This window comes from Schistocerca gregaria, chromosome 3 (assembly GCF_023897955.1).
Source record: "Schistocerca gregaria isolate iqSchGreg1 chromosome 3, iqSchGreg1.2, whole genome shotgun sequence".
Taxonomy (NCBI): Eukaryota; Metazoa; Arthropoda; class Insecta; order Orthoptera; family Acrididae; genus Schistocerca; species Schistocerca gregaria.
The window spans coordinates 552,008,387-552,033,459 of NC_064922.1; the positions used below are offsets into that span (position 1 = coordinate 552,008,387).

At 38.7% G+C, this 25,073-nt stretch overlaps 1 protein-coding gene across 2 annotated transcripts in view; it reads right to left on the bottom strand.

Annotated features, from left to right (window-relative positions):
- The window catches only part of LOC126354030 (fatty acid hydroxylase domain-containing protein 2), a 162,197-nt gene that overhangs the window by 113,729 nt on the left and 23,395 nt on the right, over nt 1-25,073 (bottom strand). The window contains exon 1 of one of the 2 annotated variants that reach the window (XM_050003365.1): nt 2,341-2,439. The exons of the other annotated variant lie outside the window; for it this stretch is intronic. The gene's annotated coding sequence lies outside the window, so the exon portion shown is untranslated. Of the gene's footprint in view, nt 1-2,340; nt 2,440-25,073 lie in introns of those variants that run through there. 2 annotated transcript variants of the gene reach the window in all.

The following is a 25,073-nucleotide window of genomic DNA, read 5'->3' on the forward strand; positions in this document are numbered from 1 at the left end:
TCTGCCGACTGAGGAATGCGGACTGTTCAAGCTACAGTGCTTCAAAGTATTTGACAGAGTAATAAACTATCTGATAGTACAGTATTCGGACACCCCTATATAATGCGGAGTTGACAACCAGCTGCCATGTAGAGTCGGATCCATCAATATTGTGATGTCAGTACCGAAGCAGTCAGAATGGGTTGATCAGGAGAGCTCAGTAACTTAGAACGTGGACTAGTCAGTGGATCTCAGCTGAGTAACAAATCCATCAGGCCATTTCAACGCTTTAAGAGTTGTCCAAGTGGATAGTTGGTAACGTGTTTCTGAAGTGGGAATGCGGAAAAACAGCCACACCTCAATCAAAACAAAGCCAGACCTCATGTACTGACGGGCGAATGTAAAAAATTGCATGAAATCTGCAGGATGAATCACTTGTGAATTCCAAAATGCTACCGGCAGTCTAATTAGCACAGCGACTGAGTGGGGAGTTAAAAAGATTGGGATACTATGATTCAGCAGCTCCTCATAAGCCAGATATTTCTGTAGTTAACGCTAAGCGGCGCTGAGGTGATGTAGTGAGAGCCACCACTAGACAGTGGATGAATGGAAACGAGTGATTTAGGGCGACGAATCACGCTATACCCTATTGCAATTCGATGGAAGGGTTTGGGTTTCATGAATGTCTGGAGAACGTACTGCCGACAGTGGAGAACGTACAATGTGGCATGGGGGGTGCTTTTCGTGGTATTAAGTTTGTCCGTAAGTCAACAGGCTATCTTCTTGACAATTTCTTGTATTTGTATGTAAGTGCTTTCCGGTTAAGAGACCCAACTCCTGATTTAGTTTTATTATTTAATAAAACTCTTTTTATTTCCTTCATCTGCTGTGGTGCTGAGAACTAGCCGTATGACACACTTTTTGGTACATAAGCTACAATTGTCAATTTGTCTTCAAAACCATACGATGAGGATGAAACATCCCTGAACTTCGACGCCTTCATTTCTTGCGGTATTTGCTTGTTGTTTTGTTTCAAGGCTTCCATTACTGTAATTTTTTCCTGCAACATTTCTTCAAATAACGGAACACTTGCGAAAAATTTATCCTTTGTAATATTTCCTGGGTAACCTATGGATGTAAGTCACAGCTGGAATCTGTGAACTCATACAAATATCTTGGCGTAGCACTTAGTAGGGACAGGAAATGGAACGATTACAGAGGCACAATCGTGGGTAAAGCAGGCAGCAGACTGCAGTTTATTGGTAAAATGCTGGATTGCTTACAAGACCTGTCCTAGAACATTGCTCAAGTGTGTGGGATCCGTACCAGCATACACAGACGGCAGCATGAATAGACAGGTTTTTCTGGCCCAATAGTGTAGTGTCAAAGAGATGTTGAAAGCACTGAACTGGCACTTTAAGACAGACGGAAGCTATCTCGAGAAAGTCTACTAACAAAGTTTCAAGCACCGACTATAAATTATGACTCCAGCACTAGCAATATACTACAATCCTATACGTATCACGCCATTACGGATCGTCATGGCAAGTTTAGATTATTTAAAAAACGCACGGAGGCATTTAGACAATCATTCTACCTGCACTCCGAACAGTAATGGTACGGGAAAAGCCCGGAAAATTGGTACAGTGCGATGTACCCTCTGCCATACATTTCGCAGAGTATAGACGTAGATGAAGATATTCCTCCCAGTGACTTGCTGGTGGGATGTTCTGCCATGTACTTCACAGGGGTTTGCAGAGGAATGATGCGGATGTTCCTCCCAATGTCTTCGTTGGTTCTTCACTGTAGTAGAGGCAACACTCGTTTGTTGTGTCTGATTTGGGTCCAAAAATGCATTCACTTCGTAAGACGATGTAGTTTGTCATTTTTTCCTTGATAATAGCAATGCGCCTCCCTTATAAATCAGCACCATGCATCATTTCCTCTATCATTCTCTTCGAGATAAAATAGTACCATGCGTTTCTAGAATGACTACCTGTTACTGGTTCCGGTGGAATTTACATGATACCATGTACTTGAATTCTGCTGCATGATTGTGGTGTTTTACTCGAATTAGTACCACGACCAATAAAGTAATCAACGGTCCTGTAGTCTGTCTTCAGTTGGAATGCTAGAAAACGTGGATTCATTATCCTGAGAAACATCAGTTTCAGAATTATTATCATGTTCCTGATCAAAATGAAATTTTATCTTCAAACTATTCTGGAACTGTCGATTAAAAGTTCTGATCCCTTGTGTTGACTTTAATGATGATCTTTTGCTTGTAACATATTATATGGTGTAAGTAAAGGATAAAAGTATCGCTAATTATTTTGTACAAGAAACTAAATTCATGCTCACCACAAAATTTTGGCGTAAAGACACTTCGCTTCCAAAAGAGTATACATTTGTAGCTCTTGCAGTACTGACTTTTCAACAATGTGTAGTTGTGCTGGACTCTTTATTGTTGTTAGTAATCTTCCCAACACAATGTGCCATTAAGACCAAAGATATTCACTATCCAAAGGATGGCTTGTTCGGTAAGAGGTCTAAATGACCCCTACCAAGCATTAGACATGCAGGATTCCAACATTAATTGCAACATTAATATAGAAAAATAATTGATTTGATTTGCACCAAACAATGTTTTTTTTTATAGAGAGTCAAGTGCATTTTCAAGGATTACACATAACGTAAACCAAAATACACTATTTTGAAGACAGTATGTTGATGAAACGGAAATTTGCCGTGTCCAGAAGACGGCTGTTATCCATCCAAGGTCTCAAGATGATAAAGCTAGTCAAGGTCAAGATCTGTGAAAGCAGACTGAAATTTAGCTTTTATTTTCGATGAAATACGATTCAGCTGCTAAACTTGACGTCAACAATATAGCAAATAAGTATGGTTTGCTCAAATCAGGTATATTTTCTCAGCTCTCAATTATGGAACTTTTTCTTTCATTTCTAATTAATTAATGTAATACATGTTATTAATTTATGAGGAGCTTATAAAATCTATTCATTACCCATCATACGATAGGCCAATGTACAGTAGCTGCCACAAACAACAATTTATAGATTTTGGATTACTTTCTTTTAGAAAGCTTTATACAATCCCTCGTTTATTTAATACAATGAAACATTTAAATCGTTGTATGAAACAATTGTCATCTGCATAGTTCTTTTATGTAATATGTTCAATAATACTTCATGATTATCAAACCTACTTTTCAAATTATAAAATTTGGTAAATCTACGTAGAGCAGGTAGTTTATTGTGGTAAGCAGAGAAGTGGAGGGCGAATGTTTGGATGTACTGTCAGGGGTACAGGATCACTTAAGTACGGCTCTGTTCCGAAATTTTAATCTATCCTGAGTTGTAAACTTTATGATGCTATAATACCACATTTCATGTTTTTAACCTGAGTTGTAATAATTCATAATCGAGTCAGTGCCTTTGAAAGCAACTATCAATTCTGATTGTCGGTAATCCCAGCGACGAAATCTGTATGCGATTTCAGTCGTTCTCGGCGAATTCCACTGATGAATTATTCTAAACGCCACCACTTGGCTGATAACCCGAGAAGAATTCATCGACAGAAATCTGAAATAATGGCAGTAGTTAATCTTGTCACTGTCGGGCCTGTGGTCCGGTGGTAAGGCAGATTCCTAGAAGCGAGAGGTCCCGGCCGGACCGCAGTTATTTTCAGTCTGCCTTTCATCTAACCTTCACCATCTCAGCCAAGGAGATACAGCACGAGGTTTAGGATTCCACGTCAAACTGTAGCATGCCAGTAACATCATCTTAAAGTTTTGATATACAGATGATATTGCACTATCAGTACAATTAAAATCTTTCGAAGAATGAGAAGAAAGTTTCACAGAGGATCTAAGTATGTTAAACAGATATTGTAAACAGCAGAGATTGTCACAACTCCAGTAAAGCAGAGATATGCGTATTCCACTTCCACAACCAACTAGCCGAAAACGGTACAAAACTTAATATCAGCATCTGCCGACCACTGAGATCACAACGTGCATCCTAAACAAAGCTCTCTCACATTTGGAAAATATTTTGAAGAACTAAACAAATTATATCATCAGAAAGCTGAGTTGTACATACTGGGGCACACAAGTACTCCTGTGTGGAGTATAAGCAGTAACGTCAGCAAGAATGATATCCAACTGAAATACACAATGAGTATTGTCACAGATCGGTAAAAATCAACGCCAGTTCCCTGAATTCATATATTGTCTAATGTAATACCACCAGATCTCAAACAAGGGGCAGTGGCCTGAAATGGATAAGATTTCAGCAAAATTCTCTCTCCTTCTCCAAATACCAGGCTTACATCTAGAAAGCCTGTGTGTGATCTCAACAGTCTCCACCAACCTGGTAGTTGCGATTTAAAAGTTTACTGGAGACAAAACTGGATACTGTTCGCTAGACAGTGCCTCGCGATTCAGACTGATCCAAACCTGCCGCCTACAGGCATGAAGTTTCCGCGCAAAATGTGGAGCCGGCTCAAACGCATCGGAGCAGGCACGAAAGATGCAAAACTTGTCTTTGGGAATGGGGAATCGTACACAGTTCCAAATCAGAGTAACGCAACGAAGCAAACAGTAGAAGACATTACCATTTGCGAATGCCCTATAACAAGATTTCGAGGAGACTGGAACGACTTTATAAAGTATCTCTGGTTAAGGACCATGAAATTAATACCAGCTGTCCACGCGCTATAATTTTATTTCACGAGGGCGTGCTGAAAGGTAATACCTCAGAAATTATGTGAAAACTCTTGAAGTTTCTTAAACAAAACAAACTTTTATATTTTTCATGCGAATGTATTTATTTCTTAGCGTAGTCATACTGGAGAATAACACATTACTCCCAATGAGAAAACAGTTTGTTGACACCGTCACAGTGGAATGTTAACGGAGCCCCCCCCCCCCCCCCCCCCCCCCACACACACACACACCTCTGCCGGCACCGGTTCATCACTATCAAAGTGAAGTCCTTTAAGATGTTCTTTCAGTTTTGGAAACAGATAAAAATCGGAAGGGGCTGAGTCGGAACTGTGTGGAGGATGTATGCCAGTGAACCTAAGGCAAAGGAGTGTTCCAAACGTCACAGCACTCTTGTGCGTTATGGCATTGTCGTGCTGAAGGAGAGGGTACCCCATGTGAGGACGAACTCTTCGAATTCGAAACTTGTTTCTCACGCATACACAGTGTTGCGTTACACATCGCCATGTTACACGGCTACAATTCAGAAATGTGGTGGATACATAAAATCCACAAGGAGGAGGCGCTAAAGATATCTTTAGCTACCTTCACTTTTACCGCAATAAAAAATAAAGTCACATGCAAAGTTTAAGAATGTTTTATTTAAACTTATTATACAAGTATGCAAGACAATGAAATCTAATGATATAAACAAGTTACAATTGTGGTTCTCTTCTTTAATTGATGAATTCTATGCGCCTGTTCTTCATGGAAAATTGGTTAATTAGATTGTCAATACGAAATCAATGTCAGGGTGAGTGTTCAACAGAGCTAAGCCAATAAGCCGATTCCTATGTGCACGACAGAAGCGTATAGGGTTGGCCTGATTTGGGGGAAATAGACCAAACAGCGAGGTCGTCGGTCTCATCGGATTAGGGAAGGATGGGGTAGGAAGTCGGCCTTGCCCTGGCAGGACATTTGCCTGAAGAAATTTAGGGAAATCATGGAAAATCTAAATCAGGATGGCCAGACGCGGGATTGAAACTTCGTCCTCCCGAATGCGAGTCCAGTGTGCTAACCACTGCGCCACCTCTCTCGGCCAGAAGCGTTAAAATAGACGACGCGGACGCGCGTGCTACATAGGAAAGTACAAATACTCGGCAACTCTATTCAGTCGACCCGACTGACGAAAGAAACGAACGAACGAATAGCGTGCGCAATGACTGGCGGGTGCGGTGCGCGAGGTCCCGCAAGGGCCATATGTATCCGCCACTGCTCTAGCGGCAGAGGGCTGCAAACATGTAGACACGATGAATAAAGATGTCGAACGTTAATACCGTTTGCTTTATTTAAAAATATTTAAGAGTTTTGACAAAAAATGGGGAACATTACTTTTATGCGGGCTCGGACATCGTATTTTTATGTTTTCCATATGTCACTATTTATGTAGTTTTGCCTTAAAATAAATACTTCGTATAATGGCCTGCAGTCAGTGTGCCTTGTTTAAGTTAAGACTTAAGCAGCATTTCTTTGCCAGTGTTCAGTTTTGTTCAAAGCATTTTGCAAAGGCGTTAATACACACATTCTCTCCATAGGAAAGGAAAATAACACAGATTCATTTGTGGTTTATCAAATGGCTCAGATCACTGTGGGACTTAACTTCTGAGGTCATCAGTCCCCTAGAACTTAGAACTACTTAAACCTAACTAACCTAAGGACACCACACACATCCATGCCCGAGGCGGGATTCGAACCTGCGACCGTAGCGATCACACGGTTCCAAACTGTAGCGCCTAGAACCGCACGGCCCCCCGGCGGGCTGCGGTTTATCATTCGTGTTCAGGTTATAAAGAACTAGGCTTGATACTGCATCTTGGGGAACTCCAGCTCTGATGAGTCGTTTTACAGGCGTTGACGATAGGACCATGTTAAATGGGTTGGGGTTGGGGGGAACGGGGGAGCGTGTCATGAGGCTCATAACTTCCAGAGAATAAAGTAACATGAAAACTAAGAGCCCCGAAAACGAAATGGGAATTCTAGAAAACTGCAAACGAAGTTTAATACAAGATGCTACCATGGTTCTAGCTCACGTGGATGAGGTTACTTCCTGACTGCCCGCACAGTACATGCCTGGCAAGAACAGGCGCCTAGGCACAGGCTGACCGTAGCTGCTGCCAGGACCGGCAAATCATAGGATGTTGAGGGGGCAGCCACTTTGGCATAGCTTTACTGGTTTGGAACTGTTGTGGTACCTTGATCTTATGAAGACGTTCGTGAAATGGGTAATTGCCGATGGCGGCGGTAGTGTAATAAAACGTTAGTAATCGTTTTATTCATTAGTGAGTTGGTCGTGACCTGGAACCTTCTTTTTGGGCAGCATTTTGACGATTATTTGCTAATCTTCAGAGGTAGAAATCCAGAAAGTCATTTTTTTTATCTTCTTTTGACGTAACCTTTGGATAGTGTCTTCATATCCTCTGTCCAGTGCTACTTTCATCGAAAAGGCTTCTCAAATACGTCGAGAGCGCATTTGCCCTGACGGAACTCTTGACAAATCTGTGCTCGCCATGCAGAGATGACAATCTATAGAATGTTAATAAAAACACTCTCTTGGCTTGCCATGGTCTGTTTTCTTCGTTGAGAAGCATGCTAACCATTCCTGATGGTCAATAACCACTATTTTCAGGTGCCTCTCTTGCACGTCGAACAACTTCCCAATATTTGTATTTCTTATGAGTTTCCACTGCTTACCAATCCTATTTACGCTTCTATCTTTCTCAGAGAGATGATGTAATCTTTCCAAGAGACGACTACAGGCGGACGACGTCATCGCCAAATATTTGTGTCTACACACTAGACGGATATCACTTCGCCCAGTACAGTATTGAAGACGAAACTGAGGTTATTAGATACCATCCGTAATAACAAAAAGGTCGAAACATATCTAAGCAATTTTTAAAGAGAAAGTTTATTAGTTAAAAGACAAACTTCATGACACGTTCTTGATAAAGTTGTGTAGAAAATTGCTGACAAGTGAAACAACACTAACAGTATCGTTCATACATTTCAAAACATCGACAGTTATTCGCTGGCGGAAATACATATATACGAATATATTACACGCTATTTACGAGTATTAGTCAAAGCATAGATCCTGTTAACATTATGCGTTGTATTTTTTGCCTTTCTAAGTAACAAAAAATTATGTCTAAAAGAGCTGTATTTTATTTGTTTCTTTAACCTGATCTGATTAGGGCCAAACGACCGATGTTTGCATCGAACCTGGATTTCACACATACAATAGCACTTTTATAAAATAATTAACTAATAAATAATAATTTTTAAGATGAATAGTAGTATTAAAATGAACTGTGTGTCTGAAATGGAAGTGAGTAAATTATACTGGTTATGAACTAATAAAGTTAACACTGGCAATACTTGCACTTTTGCAGCCGCTGCCACTAATAGTGATAACAATAAATAGTAGCAGCAGTAATAGTAGTGATAACAACACCAATAATAATAATAATAATAATAATAATAATAATAATATCAAAAATGATAGTAGCAGATATAAGATTAATCTATAAGTGTACAAAATTGATGGTTTCTTATATAGCAAGTCCTAGGGAAAGAAAATTAAAGGAGACTGCATAGGCTAAGAATACTGGGAACTGAGGAACATCAGTTTTGAAACAGTGACATTCAAGGGTAACAATTGTATACATGGACAATGGCAATCCTTACTGCTGCTTTAGTATATATGTCATTAACTGTCTTCGGACACTGTAAATGATATTCCCTTCTCCCATATAATGCGGGAGGTTATTCCAGAGTCAGGATCCTGCTCCTGCTACTGAGAGTGAGATGGACTTCAAGAAAATGGCTAAAGTGAGACAGGAAAGATTTTGCTCTGAAGGGAGAGAGTGTTCCTGTCACATTGTTCAGACAAGTGCATTAAGGTGGAGGAGTAATTATGATATGCACTGTTCATTGATAAAACAGTAGAGAAGACAGAGGGTATGGAAATTTTTCACTTGTCTACACACAGCCAGGATAGCTGTGCATATGATTGTGAAATGTGATCAAAGAGTCAAACATCACAGATATAACTAATACAGGCATTCAAAACCAATTCCAGGTGCAGTAGCTTTCCTGAGAAAGGCCTTGCAGGATAATATTGTTGTAATTAGAAATGTTTGTACATGTTTCTTTTTCAGGTCAAAAAGGAAGAGCTTTTTATATTTTTGTAGGGCTTGGAGAGATGGTGATGCCTTCTTGTACACTGCAGTTACGTGCTCAGTTCAATTTGGATTATCAGCCATTATTACTCCTACAGTCTTTGCTGAAGGAGAGACACTGATACTTATCCAATTTAGAGATAAATAGGGATTCCTGATATTTTGGACTAATAAGCCTAGAACACCCAACCAGTACTGCATAGGTTTTGGATGGGTTGAACTTTAACCTCATGTCCTATGCCTATTTTGATTGTGCAAGCAGGTCGGCACTGAGATTCTCGATAGCTGTCTTCAGGTTTATTAGTTTTGCACTTAGATACAACTGGAGGTCATCAGTGTATATGTGATATCTGCAGCAGGACTAAAACTGATGATACATCATTTACATACAACGAAAAGAGTTGTTGTTGTTGTGGTCTTCAGTCCTGAGACTGGTTTGATGCAGCTCTCCATGCTACTCTATCCTGTGCAAGCTGCTTCATCTCCCAGTACCCTGCTGCAACCTACATCCTTCTGAATCTGCTTGGTGTATTCATCTCTTGGTCTCCCTCTACGATTTTTACCCTCTAGGCTGCCCTCCAATACTAAATTGGTGATCCCTTCATGCCTCAGAACATGTCCTACCAACCGATCCCTTCTTCTAGTCGAGTTGTGCCACAAACTTCTCTTCTCCCCAATCCTATTCAACACCTCCTCATTAGTTATGTGATCTACCCATCTAATCTTCAGCATTCTTCTGTAGCACCACATTTCGAAAGCTTCTATTCTCTTCTTGTCTGAACTATTTATTGTCCATGTTGCACTTCCATACACGGCTACACTCCATACAAATAATTTCAGAAACGACTTCCTGACACTTAAATCTATACTCGATGTTAACAAATTTCTTTTCTTCAGAAACGCTTTCCTTGCCATTGCCAGTCTACATTTTGTATCCTCTCTACTTTGGCCTTCATCAGTTATTTTGCTCCCCAAATAGCAAAACTCCTTTACTACTTTAAGTGTCTCATTTCCTAATCTAATTCCCTCAGCATCACCCGATTTAATTTGACTACATTCCATTATCCTTGTTTTGCTTTTGTTGATGTTCATCTTATATCATCCTTTCAAGGCACTATCCATTCCATTCAACTGCTCTTCCAAGTCCTTTGCTGTCTCTGACAGAATTACAATGTCATCGGTGAACCTCAAAGTTTTTATTTCTTCTCCATGGATTTTAATACCTACTCCGAATTTTTCTTTTGTTTCCTTTACTGCTTGCTCAATATACAGATTGAATAACATCGGGATGAGGCTACAACCCTGTCTCACTCCCTTCCATGTCCCTCGACTCTTATAACTGCCATTTGGTTTTTATACAAATTGTAAATAGCCTTTCTCTCCCTGTATTTTACCCCTGCCACCTTCAGAATTTGAAAGAGAGTATTCCAGTCAACATTGTCAAAAGCTTTCTCTAAGTCTACAAATGCTAGAAACGTAGGTTTGCCTTTCCTTACTCTAGCTTCTAAGATAAGTCGTAGGGTCAGTATTGCCTCACGTGTTATGAAAAGAATATAGAACCTAATACCGAACTCTTGAGGATGGACTTGGAAAGAAATTTGCACTGCTAAGTTTGGAGGCCGTAGTGAATCAAGAACTAGCTTCACCATTTGGATTGTGATGACATCAAGTCCAGTGGATGGTGATCTGATAGACATGATGGCTTTTTTAAGGGTGTTGCAAGTAAAATGCTTTAGATACAACTTTTCATCTCTAGTTGTTTACCCCTATGAAGTAGTCAGTCAGTCTTGGTTTTATTCGTGTCTTAATTGTTGTTGTAGGTAATGTGAAGTACCAGTTCAGTTCATCAGCTGGGACAATGGGATAACCTGCAGCTTTCACTTTGCCTATATCGAGACCATGCAGTTTTTTCCACAGGACAGCTGGTCTGTTTCTGTTGTCAGTTAATGCATGAGCATGCCTGAGTTTTGCATTTTCACAGCTTGACAGACTCTGCTCAGTTTCTGCTTTTAAGTAGTATGCTTCTCAGGTGTGGGGCATGTTTGTATGCCCGATGTGCTGCGTCACAGATTCATGAGCTCTTTTAGTTTTTCACTTAGCCAAATTGCAAGTTTCCTTCTTTCTTTTCCATTCTTCCTCTTTCAATAGAGCTGAGTTTTTCACTGGTAAAAAAATGTCATGTAATGAAAGTTGTTTCAACAATTAATGGCCTATTTCTAAACAGCATAGCCTTGTTCTCTGTTCACATATGGTAAAACCTAAACTATTTTTTACTTTCAGATATATGGCCTCTATTATGGAAGAAGATTTTGGGAAAATATAGTAAAGTCATCATGGCATACTTGCAATATGTCACCAAAACAAAGAAGAAGAAAGAAAGCACAACAATCAAATAAAGAATAAGAAGATGTAAAAGCAGGTAATCCGTTATTGTAAGCTGAGTGACTGTGAGAAATTAGGTTAACTTCTGATCTTAACAAACAATGACACTTCTCCCCCTCTCCACCTAAGTCGATGACTAAACACCTCAGAAAGCGTTGAAGAAGTTGACATGTTTTTTCGCAACCACCCCTTCAGTTCCATTCGTGGTCTGATTGATAGCCTGCAGTTGAAATATATTGTGAAATATTCTGATGTTAAATTCCATTAATTGTGAACTGACTATAATACATCTTATCTGTCGACTGGCAAAATTTTCTAGCATCTGCAGTTATTACCTTACCTCAGTAATTGCTGCACTCCTTGAAGGTGGCCCTCCTGAGGTCGTAGTGTACGGGAGGAGGGTATCAACTGGTCTCAAGTAAACTCAGTAAGATCTGTGTTCTCGTAGTATAGTCTCCAAGCCTAAAGTGCATCATCATCTGAACAGTATGTGGCTACGAGGGCTATTGACAATGTCCACCCATGTAAAATTTGTTTCTTTGAAGAGAAGGGAGTGCAATTCTTTCAAAGCAGACATAGTGCTATTTTTTTTATCTGTGGAGTCTGTTGGAATCCTATTTTAGTTAGAGGAAGTGTATTTTTGTTATAGTAAATTCAGTATCAATAATAGTTTTGACGTTAAAATGTTTAACTGAATTGTTTCTGTTATTTTGTCTTTTCTAATACAAACTTTAATTCTAACAACAACTGAAAAATGTATAACCTGCTGTGTCTCACGCTGACACTGCAACAGATGAACCGTTAAGTTTCATTTCACACAAAGACGTCGTAAGTCTCTTTGACATCTCAACAACTGGACTGTGAAGTCTCTCAGACACTACTAAGTCATTCTCTCCCACAGTTAAACTGTTAAACGTCAAGGGATTAAACATATTACACCTTGTAAAATATTATACTTTGATAGAACTTTTATATATTGTAAAAATACATTTCTGTACTTGGTTTACTACGGAAATAAATCTCTTTCTCTCTCTCTTCCCCCCCCCCCCCCCCCCTTTAAGTCAGCCCTACCAACTCTACAATAATTTCCACATAACTGTTTTTATATGTTTTAAATTCACCTTTTATTGCAAGCAAACCACCTGGAGCACTTAGGTAGACCAGTTGTAAACTCGACTGACATGGAAATTCTGTACATATGAGTAATACTAGCTGCTGTCCTCATCGAGAACATTATAGTGCAATTTAACATGTATTCATCATAGATAGAGTTTTTGATTGTGATCCACATTGCACTGTACAAACCGAACACGTTCGTGGCTCTTGGATACTCTAAATCTAAGTGCTTTCTTAGGTCTGGAGATCTTAGCTTCATCGTATCACCTCCAAACTTGTTGGCAGGGGATGCACTGTTGCTGCTGAAGATTTAGATGTCTTGAGGGAATGGACTGTATTTCATTGTCATGCAATCTTCTACTTATTTCAGATTCCTGCACAGTTGATCCTATTCCATATCAATGAACTGCACCTTTGTACACTACAAGGCATTCTTTATTTCTACTGTGACTTTGAAGTCAATGTCAGGTGCTCAACAGAGATAACATGCTTCAATCTGTCAGTGATCAATTGAGAAGTAGTGCTTAACAGCAGTATTCTGAAAAAACTTAGATGAGGCTTGATGAGTGGTGCAAGTATTGGATACAGTGAAAACTAAAATCTGGGAACAATTCTGCATCCTGCTCCAATACAGCAGGTGCTGCTTTATAGAGCCTGTCTGCATGCCGACTTGAGTTCTACTGCTGCTCAAGTGTATCATGCACTGCACCATCTATGTTAGAGCACGCACGAGTGCTTGCACACTAACACACATGCTTGTACACCCCCCCTGCCCCTGCCCCCCCCCCCCCCCCCACAGACATTAAATAATAATAATAATAATAATAATAATAATAATAATAAACAAGTTTTTCCTCTCTGGAGGTGGTAGATTTCTGGTGACAATGATGTCCATCAACTTTTCACATTGTTGCAGAGAGCGCAAGTGGTGTGTCGAAAAAGACAGTCGTGTGAAACCCAGCTTGCGCTATTCATCCACGAGACTCAGAGGGCCATAGACACGGGTTCACAGGTAGATGCCGTGTTTCTCGACTTCCGCAAGGTGTTTGACACAGTTCCCCACAGTCGTTTAATGAACAAAGTAAGAGCATACGGACTATCAGACCAATTGTGCGATTGGATTGAAGAGTTCCTAGATAGCAGAACGCAGCATGTCATTCTCAATGGAGAGAAGTCTTCCGAAGTAAGAGCGATTTCATGTGTGCCGCAGGGGAGTGTCTTAGGACCGTTTCTATTTACAATATACATAAATGACCTGGTGGATGACATCGGAAGTTCACTGAGGCTTTTTGCAGATGATGCTGTGGTGTATTGAGAAGTTGCAACAATGAAAAATTGTACTGGAATGCAGGAGGATCTGCAGCGAATTGGCGCATTGTGCAGGGAATGGCAATTGAATCTCAATGTAGACAAGTGTAATGTGCTGCGAATTCACAGAAAGATAGATCCCTTATCATTTGGCTACAAAATAGCAGGTCAGCAACTGGAAGCAGTTAATTCCATAAATTATTTGGGAGTATGCATTAGGAGTGATTTAAAATGGAATGATCATATAAAGTTGATTGTTGGTAAAGCAGATGCAAGACTGAGATTCATTGGAAGAATCCTAAGGAAATGCAATCCGAAAACAAAGGAAGTAGGTTACAGTACGTTTGTTCGCCCACTGCTTGAATACTGCTCAACAGTGTCGGACCCGTACCAGATAGGGTTGATAGAAGAGATAGAGAAGATCCTTACAGCATCATTTAGTAATCGCAAAAGCGTTACAGAGATGATAGATAAACTCCAGTGGAAGACTCTGCAGGAGAGATGCTCAGCAGCTCGGTACGGGCTTTTTTAAAGTTTTGAGAACATACCTTCACCGAGGAGTCAAGCAGTATATTGCTCCCTCCTACGTATAGCTCGCGAAGAGACTGTGAGGATAAAATCAGAGAGATTAGAGCCCACACAGAAGCACACCAACAATCCTTCTTTCCACGAACAATACGAGACTGGAATAGAAGGGAGAACCAATAGAGATACTCAGGGTACCCTCCGCCACACACCGTCAGGTGGCTTGCGGAGTATGGATGCAGATGTAGATAGCTATTAAACCTCACTACTGAGTACGAGTGGTGGAAGTAGGCAACTACAGTTACGGAAGCTAGAACAACTATTTAGGGCTTCTCTCTCATAATCTTTTATGTAAGTTGATTTTGACACCAAATTCAATGATTTCGATGCAAAATTGACTGAAATGCTACACGAATGCACTACAGTATCTATGTACATTTCCTATTCTGTTGTTTTGGATAGCTGTCTTTCTGCTTTTCAGTCGGTCTCCATCCTGATGTTTGCATATTTTCATCCATAATCTTCTGACCTCACTTTTCATTGTGGTAAACATGCATTTTCCCAATACTGTGTGGTCACTGTAAGCACCAAAGTGTTCTTAGCTGCGTCTGTCACAGTGTCACTACACATTTCTATTTCATCTAATTTCAAGTCACATTTATATACTCTACAAGCCATTATGTGACATATAGCAGAGGGTATTCTGTGTCACTGGGTCATTCCCTTTCCTTTCCATTCATAGAGAGAACGATGGGAGAACAATGACATTCTCTAGGTACAAGCTTTGATTTCTCCTGTCTTTGCGATCCTTAGAAGCTATGTACTATATGCTCATATATTCATCACAACAAAAATAATATGTTTTCAGATTACAGCACAAATGGTAAAGTGGTCTGATTGAGTCTTAGTTCTGATCCCTCCTAACACAGTCATTGTCTGATGCCACTGAGCCATCAGATTTTGCGTAAAATATACAATACTCCATTGCTTTAAAAAACTGGGATAATTCATTGTCACAAGATGAAACTGCAGACAGCCCTATGTCACTATGTCGAGCACAGTGTCATGGTATCTAGAAAGGGTGTGTATAAGAACATGAAGTGAACTTGACACTGCTGACAAATTATTGTACCCGTAACGCCATGACCCTTTATACTGTATAGAACAATTTCTTGTATAAATAATATCCCAAAATTTCTCCATTTTTTTCAGTCTGCCACTAGGCTAATAATATTAGCACTTTCAACATGTATTGTTGGTTCCCTTGCTTGAAGCACAAGATTATGTATGTTTACTCCAGCTAATACTTTGTGCCACAACGAAGACATCAAGAAACATTGAAATGATTTCAGATATTTCTGGATGCCCTTTTACTTTGGTATGTACCTCCACAGTCAAAGTTAAAAACAAGTTCAACTACCCTTTGTTGGCAAATGGACACACAGAATTTATCCATGTTGACCATCCCATTTCAGATACTCCACAAAGGGATGATCCAATATTTTCTTTTAAGCCTTTCCAACTTTGAAGATTAGAATGAAGTAAAATATATGTTTTCGAATCAATTCCGTAAAAAGTGACTACATCCACACAACTCTCTGCACCGTGGATGTCACAAAGATCTAATGAATGAGCATCACAAGGAGAAAAAATTGCCAACAGATTTTTCTTTTAATCTATGTGCTTTAGCTCCCTGATAGATCTACTTCTACATATACACTCTGCAAAGCACTGTGAAGTGCATGGAAGAGGGTACATTGCATTGTACCTGTTATTACAGCTTTTTCCTGTTCCATTCATATATTGGTTGTGGAAAAAATTATTGTTTAAATGCATTTGCGTGCATTGTCATTAATTTAATCTTGTCCTCACAATACCTATTAGAGCGGTATGTAGCAGGTTGTAGTAAATTCAGAGTCAGCATTTAAAGCTAGTTGCTTAAACTTTGTCAGTAGGCTTTCTCAAGATAGTTTCTGCCTGTTTTCAAGAGTCTGCCATCCCAGGACTTTCAACATCTGATTCACACTCTTACACGCGTCAAACAAACCTCTTACCATTCATGCTGCCCTTCTCAGTATACATTACACGCTCACTGTTAATCCTATTTGGTATGGTTCCCATTCACTTGAGCAATATTCTAAGAAGGGATGCACAAGTGATTTGTAAGCAATCTCCTTTGCAGACTGATTGAATTTTACCAATAAATCAAAGTCTGCTACCTGCTATAGCCATGATTGGGCCTATGTGACCACTCCAGTTCATGTTTATACTAAGTGTTACACCCAAGAATTTGTACAGGTTTACAGATTCAAACTGTAACTCACTAATATTATATTCACAGGATACTGTGTTTTTTGCTTTGTGAAGGGAGATGCCACTCGTATAGTTCCCAGTGTCATAACCCTGTCCACAACAGTGTGAAAACTGTAACCCATAATATTTCAGCTCATTGCAAATCATTTTGGTCACAGTCAACGAAGTCAAGAAAACTCACTAATTCTGTATTGATTGTCTTCACTTATGGCAACACAGTGAAGTATAAGGCCATTTTTCTGCGTTTGGGCTTCATCGGATGTTGCATCTACCATAACAAAAATTTGTTGCATTTTATCTCCGTTAAAATAGTTTGGTGAATAAAATTTCAAAAAAAAAAATGTTCTAATCATGAGTTAGATAATGAACCATGCAGTTCCCTCCTTGGTGTTACACTTCAAATGTTCTTAAATGGTCTTTCGCAGCAGGATCAAATTTCGCCAGAAACTCTGAGATGTCCAAAAAATTGTCATTTCAGCTGCCTCAGACAAAGCTAAATGTCACGCCATGAGAAAAAGAATTGCTTCAATTGCACAATGTAATACATCTGTACATTTCTTCTATTCTCTTACAGTGTTTTATTCAGACATTTTCTATGGTTGAACTAGTATTTAGCACATTTTCTAATTTGCATCATTCTAAGCATGATGTAGTGTGATGAGTGCCACTTTCATGTTCACTTTTTTTTCCAGCCTTATGATAATCCCCAGCCTTATATTAGAGCCAAATCAGACTTGGGACATACATGTGCGGCGGAAACAATCAGCAAGTAAAGCAATATGGTGCTTGCTTTCTCTTTCTCTTTCTCTCTCTCTCTCTCTCTCTCTCTCTCTCTCTCTCTCTAAACCAACTAATTCACTTTTGAAGTTTCCCAATTCTTTAATAAGCACCAGACACATTTGAAGGGAATGGTGGATTACTTTTTGAGTAGGCTTTCTACTTGTTATTGTTTTCATGTGTGGTCAGTAGACGAGAAAAATGTGAGCCCCTGAGGCCTCTTTGGCTGAGATGTTTTGCACATTTTTGAGCCTGTAATTTTTTTTTTTTTGTAAATACATAAATAAAACAAATGGAAATTCTCTTCCTTGTATTGCTGTTGAGAAAAGCAGTATGTATAATGATAGCTTCTTATTGTACAAATGGAATGATGCAAAGAAAGAAAGAAAGTATTACAGTGCTGACTAAGGCATACAGCAAGGGAAGGAATCTATATAATCCTATAGATATGCTGTACCACAGTAAAGTACATATATAAATGTTTAATTCTGAATTTATATGTTTTATGTAAATGTGCACATAATTTTACTTTAAATATGTACATATAACCTTAATTTGTGTAAGTTCCACAAGCAAACTATAGGCAGAATTTATATTACTGGGTCACCTCTATGCAAAATTTCTTTACTTAAGAGGAAATCATTTGACTGCATCTTTTGTATTATTTCAGCATGCCAGGAAGGATATTGCAAGAGAATAGCCACAAGAGTCAGAACAGTTGTGCTGACCGTGAGCAGTGAGGGCTGTAAAAGCTGTTTTACATCTTTCCTCTTTCCGGTTGCAGTTTCGTGAAATAGCTTCCCTCATTACTGTGTCACTTCTGTTTATCCCATCATGGACCATCAACGGGAGCTTGATAACACAAGGCACAGCCACTCTGACAAAGTTCCTAATTTCTATGGCTCTTTGGGCTTCAACACATGCATTAAAAGGGAGTAGCGCATTACTGCCTTCACCCCTCCTTCCCAGTTACAGTTGAAACCAATTCTTACTGCTAAATAATGTAATTAAAAATTCAAGAGCATGTTTATTAAATCGAAAGTGACAGTTCAAATAATAATATACAAACTATTTGAAAGGTAGTCAAAAGGGAGACAGGTAAAATTTCAGAAGATACAGGCAATATTGAAGCATGTCTTAATAGAAACATGGCAGATGAAGGTGATATAGTGGCCAATATCTTCATCAACTATTATTGGACAGTACCAGATCAAACTGGTTGTAAATGACCTATAGTTGAAGCCACAAACTTTCTACAAAAAGCAGTGAAGAACACAATTTGTCAGATGCAAATACCATATAGCAAAGATGCTAAGTCACAGACAGACACAACAAAAAGACTGTCAGAAAGTGAGCTTTTGTGTGTGTGTGTGTGTGTGTGTGTGTGATTTCGATGAAGGCCTTGTTGGCCAAGAGCTCACTTTACAACAATCTTTTTGTTGTGCCTATCTTCTCCGCCTCAACACCTCCCTTTTGTGGTGAGTAACAACTATCCTGTTCATTCTCCATTATTAGATGCAAATACCCTATATTCCAACTGAAGAGATTGAGTACGTAATAAGCCAAATGCAAATAAAAATTCCACTGGTTTAAATAATATATCTGTTTCTTAAAGTACTGCCCATAGAAGACTCAGATTATACAATTGTTAAATCACTGTTCAAAAAAGGTGATGAAGCTGATATTTCCAACTACTGGCCAGTTTCACTGCTATCAACTCTTTATAAAATCCTACAGAAACATATGTTAAAGAGAACCATGGATCATCTTAATAAACATAACATCCCTCATAAAAATCATTTTGGATTCCAAAAGGATATTTCAACTGAACACACCATTTCTCTTTTCTCAATCTTTTGTGATCTGTCGAAAGCACTCTATGTTTGTGTAGATAATAAAATTCTGCTTATCAAGGCTGAGAACTATGGCTTAAATGGTAAAGTAGGAATGTAGTTCAATTCATATCTAGATGGCCATTGGAGGAAGCAAGTCTGGCTGGGGGCAGTGTTGTCTGCCCATATTGTGAACCATGGTGAGGTCCTTTGATAACAGACATTACCTTTATGCATCCATTTCACAAACTTTGCCCATATCTCAGTTTACACTCATAATTTCAAAATTTACTCTTTACTTTATTATTATTCTTTGTTTAAAATTGGCTCGAGTAGTCCAATGAAGGCTGTAAAATGTGAATATTATTCACATTTTACAGCCTTCGTTGGACCACTCTAGCCAATGTTATACAAAGAATTTTTCAGTTTTCTGCCAGCCCAGTGCTTCTTCATTCTCTTGGATCTCATCCTTCTTTCAGAAATCACCCTTTCTATTGTCTGTTTGTTGATTTTCATTTGCAGTCTGGTTTGTTTATCTGTGAGTTTCCTGATATCGTAAATTTTGTTCTTAGGTCTTCTGATGTAATCTGTAGCTCATTCATATCTTCTTGATTTTTGTAATCCACTTAATGTTGCACTTACTGTTCCACGATTTTTCTATGAGGGTAATCCCAAAAGTAAGGTCTCCTATATTTTTATAATTACATAGACCTGTTTATTTCTACAATGTTTTACATCAGTTTACACCTTGAACATTTAGCTATTTTTTGACAATCACCATTTCTGTCGATGCATTTTTGCAGACACTGTGGCAGTTTTTGTATGCCCATGTCATACCAGCTTGTTGCCATGCTGTTCAGAAAGTTATAAACTGGCGTGATTGTTGCTTGATCTCCGGTATAAAGTGGTATGCCCAGGTTTCGTCACCCGTGACAATTGAGTCCAGAAAGTTATCCTGTCGACTGCAAAGCGGTGAAGAAATGCGCAGGAAGCATCAAACCATTGCTGCATGTGGGCCTCAGTCAACATGTGAGGCACCCACCTTGCACACACCTTCCAGCAGTTCAATGTTTCCGTTAAAATTCTGTGAGCGGTGCTTCAGGACACCTCAGAAACCAATGTGCAGATATCATCCAGGGTGAAGCGCCGATCTTCACGCATGCTTTGCTCAAACTTCAACATTGTCTCGTCAGAAACTGACGGTCTCCCCTTCCTTTGTTCATCGTGAATTTCGGTCCAACAAGCTGCAAACTCTCTGCACCACTTACGAACATTTTTGACATACATGCACGACTCACCATACACTTCCATCAATTGGCGATGGATTTCAATCGGCGCAGTGCCCTATGCGTTCAAAAACCAAATAACTGCGAGCAATTTGCACTTGGCGGTAACATCTGGCGGGAGCTCCATTCTCAACAGTTGCCAAGCCAAGACTAAGCGCCTCAGCGCAGTATGCGCATATTTACACACACCGCGTGAAGCATTCTTCATAACAGTGTGACCAACTGCCACACAAACAGAGTTCTGAACTTATAAAAAAAAAATAGGAGACCTTGCTTTTGGGATTACCCTCGAATTATTCTCCTGATGCTCTCGTTCTCAGGTGTTCTGATTAGATGTCAAAAAAATGAAATGCGTTTCTTCCTGATTGTACTCTTTACCAGATCTATTTCCTTGGTAGACTTTCATTTGTAGCTGCTCTCCAGTGTCTGGTACGATTTGTTGATGCACGTTCTGATTATTCTTCTCTCTACTTTGAGTATTTTATCTATTTCTGCAGTGTTAGTTGTTTTGAAGATGGTTTCACTTGCACATGTTATTTCTGGCTGAGTGACTGTGTTGTAGTGTTTTAATTTTGTTGCCACTGACAGAATCTTTTTGTCGCAGGCGTTCTTGGTGATATATTGTGCCCTAGTCAGTCAGTTTGTTTATTCTGTTATGCCATGTTGGCTTTTTATTGTGGTTATATGTTATGATTTCTCCCAGATATTTAAATTTATCTACAATTTTGAAATGTGGTGCTACAGAAGAATGCTGAAGATTAGATTGGTAGATCACATAACTAATGAGGAGGTATTGCATAGAATTGGGGAGAAGAGGAGCTTGTGGCACAACTTGACCAGAAGAAGGGATCGGTTGGTAGGACATGTTCTGCGGCATCAAGGGATCACCAATTTAGTACTGGAGGGAAGTGTGGAGGGTAAAAATCATAGAGGGAGACCAAGAGATGAATACACTAATCAGATTCAGAAGGATGTAGGCTGCAGTAGGTATTGGGAGATGAAGAAGCTTGCACAGGGTAGAGTAGCATGGAGAGCTGCATCAAACCAGTCTCAGAACTGAAGACCACAACAACAACATCTACAATTTTGATTTCTTGGTTTCCTATGGCAATTTTGTTTATGAGTGGTGCGTCAGTAACATGATGGCTGTTTTTTCAAAGGATATTCCACGACCAATTTTCTGTGCTATTTCCTGTAGTGAGATAACTTCTTGTCTCTGGGTCTTCTAATTTGGATGTTCTTTGGGTTAGTCTTGTAACATTCCCTCATAATTCTAACCTTCATAAATTCTGAGAAAAATGTACATAAAATTCAGGAAATGCAATTTAAAGTTCAATATAATGATTTTTCTTATGTCACCTCTTCAGAAGGTCACATTTTTGTACTCAGGGTTCTCTTTCCCAGCAAGGCTTCTCTTCTGGTTTCTTGTTTTATACCTTCTTTCCTTTAACAGCTCCTCTAATGGCTTTTTAGCTGCAGGGAGGCACTCTAAACGTATTTTTCTCAAGATGTCTTGAGTGAAATTTCCTACCTTAAAGCCCACTCTCTCCAATACCTTCATCCTCCCTACATAAACATCATTAAATACAAGAACTGCATCGAAAGTTGCAATTCTGACAACTGTAGCAGATGAAAATGTGGCAAACAAGAAGTTCTTCTTCATAAACAAAGCAACTGATCTGTTATTGTTTCTAAAATATGGAAAAAGAGTCATAGGTGTAGAAAATTAAAGAGTATAACAACAAAAACAAATCAATTAATGACCACAGATTGATAGATAAAAATATCTAGTCACCTTGTGACAACAGAACACACATAAAAGACTTATAATTCGCAAGCTTTCGGATCCAGTGACTACTTTTTCAGGGAGGAGGATTCAAAGGGGAAGGAAGAAGGGTGAATGAAAATGTCTGGAGATTTTGTGCAATAGTAGTAGTAGTATTTCATAATAAGTTCTTTATAATAGTAACTATATACAGAGCATCTTCAGGGAACTTTAACCTCTTCATAAAAAAATCGGGAAGCTCTGTTGTACTTTCTCACAGTATTTTAAAAAAAGGAAATAGTGGCTGCTGGTGATTTTAATGTGTATTTATTGAAAAGCTCTGTTAATGAACAATTATTGCAGTCAGTAACACTGTCATTCAATTTAGTTCCTACTGTCTACTTTGCAAACCAGGATATGTAAATGCTCTAGACTGCTATTGATAATGTCTTTGTTGACAAATCTGGAAAGAAAAGTCGTATCACAAAACCAATAGTAAATGGGCTGTCTGATCATGACAAGCAGCATCCAGTGTTAAACGTTGAAATGTGTCAGGATAAAAAGTTTACTAAATCTGAATACAAGAGGGTAATAAATCAGCCAAAGGTTGAGAATTTCAAGAGAGAGTGCTCAAAGAGATGAACTCGGTAGATGTTTACAATACTTCTGACTCAAATGGAAAATACAAAGTATTCATTAATAAAGTTACTTCAGCTTTTGAAAATTGCTTTCACCTAAAGGTAACACAAATCGAACAGAAGCCAAGAAAAAAACTGTGGATTACACAAGGAACAAAGAAATCATGTGGGACAAAAAGTAGACTGTATTCACTATCTAATAACAGCTCTGATGTTAGCGTTGTAATGCATTAGAAAGAGTACTGCAAAATACTGAAGCAAGTAATCCAAAAATCAAAGCAGCTTTATTATGACAGAAAGGTAATTAAGTCAGGCAACAAAATAAAAACGGTATGGGATATAGTGAAGACAGAGACAGTTGGGGCAAAGAAGAAGAGTAACAGATAGCTCTAAAAATGAATGAGACATTGGTAGCAAAGGCATGTAGTGTTGCAAATCTCTTAAACAAGTACTTTATTTCTGTTTACTGACAGCTGAGGGTTATAAGGTTTGGCGAACATTGCAATGGAGTATCTGAGACCAGTCTTCAAAAATAACTTCTGTAAAATGGAAATGACACTCACGTCTCCCAAAGAAGTAGCATCCATCACAAAATCATTAGATTTTAAGTATTCTAGTGGTTTTCATAACACATCAATGAAGTTGATCAAAGAGTGCTCGAGTGAGTTGAGTTCTATCTTAAGTTATTTGTGTAATCAATCTATTATCAGTGAAACATTTCCACACTGGCTAAAATATGCTGAAGTTAAGCCTCTTTACAAGAAGTGGATATGGAGATACCATCAAACTATCAACCAATTTCACTTTTTCCGGCTTCTTCAAAAATATCTGAAAAAGTTATGTTCAAGTATCTCCTTAAGCATCTGACAGCAAATAATATACTGTCAAAGTCAAAGTTTGGATTTCTTAAGGGCTCCAATATAGTGAAAGCTATTTACACTTACAGTGAGAATGTACTTAATTCATTACATAATAAATTAGAGGCTACTGGCATTATCTGCGACCTGTCAAAAGCCTTTGACTGCAGGAACCACAGCATTATTTTAAGTAAATTAAAATATTATGGTGTCAGTGGTAATGCTGCAAAATGGTTTGAGTCTTATCTAACTAACAGGAAACACAGGACATCATCGTGAAATACCTGTGCAATAAGTAGTCAGTCTTCCTCTGCTTGGGAATTAATAACATGTGGTGTTCCTCAAGATTCCATTTTGGGTCCACTGCCTTTTCTTGTGTACATCAGTAACCTCTCATCTGTTACTCTGCCAGATGCTCCACTTGTTTTGTTTGCAGATGGTACAAAAATTGCAATAAATAGCAAAGCAAGTATAGATTTAAAAACTGCTGCTAATCAGACTTTTACTGACATTAATAAATGTTTTAAAGTTAATTCACTGTCTTTAAACTTTGAAAAGACCCACTATATGCAGTTCAGAACCTGTAAGATTTCCTTCCAGCATGTATATAACATAGGAGACTTGCAGATCGAAGAGGATTACAACTCAATAACAAATTCAGACAGGGAAGGCATACCACCGAATTTTGGAAGCACCTACACAAGTCTATTTGCAGTGAGAATGATGTCAGATGTAGGAGATATAAGTATTAAAAAAACTTGCATACTTTCCTTGCTTTCATTCTGTTATGTCATATGGGATCATATTCTGGGGTAACTCGTCAAATCGAGCAAAAGTTTTTAGTGTGCAAAAGCTTGTAGGAAGAATCATTTGTGGTGTAAATTCAAGATCATCATGTAGAAACCTGTTCAAGGAACTTTGTATTCTAACTACTGTTTCTCTGTATATTTATTTCTTAATGAAATTAGTTGCAAATATTATATCTCTATTTCCAACTAATGGCTCAATATATAGTATCGACACTAGGAATAAGAACAGTCTACATAAAGACCTTGGTACAAAAGGGGTCCAGTATTCAGAAACACACATTTTCAACAAATTGCCAGCAACCATTAAAAACTTGGTTTCAGATAAAGCACAGTTTAAACAGAGTTTGAAAGATTTTTGATAGGCAACTCTTTCTACTCTATAGATGAATGTCTTAATAGGGACTGTTAGGCCAACTCAAGTAAAAATGTTTGTTTATTAATTCTGTAAATATTTGCAGTTCCTCCAGTTTACTGTAATGTATTCACCAATGTTGACAAGACAAATGATGAGGATAGTAGGTA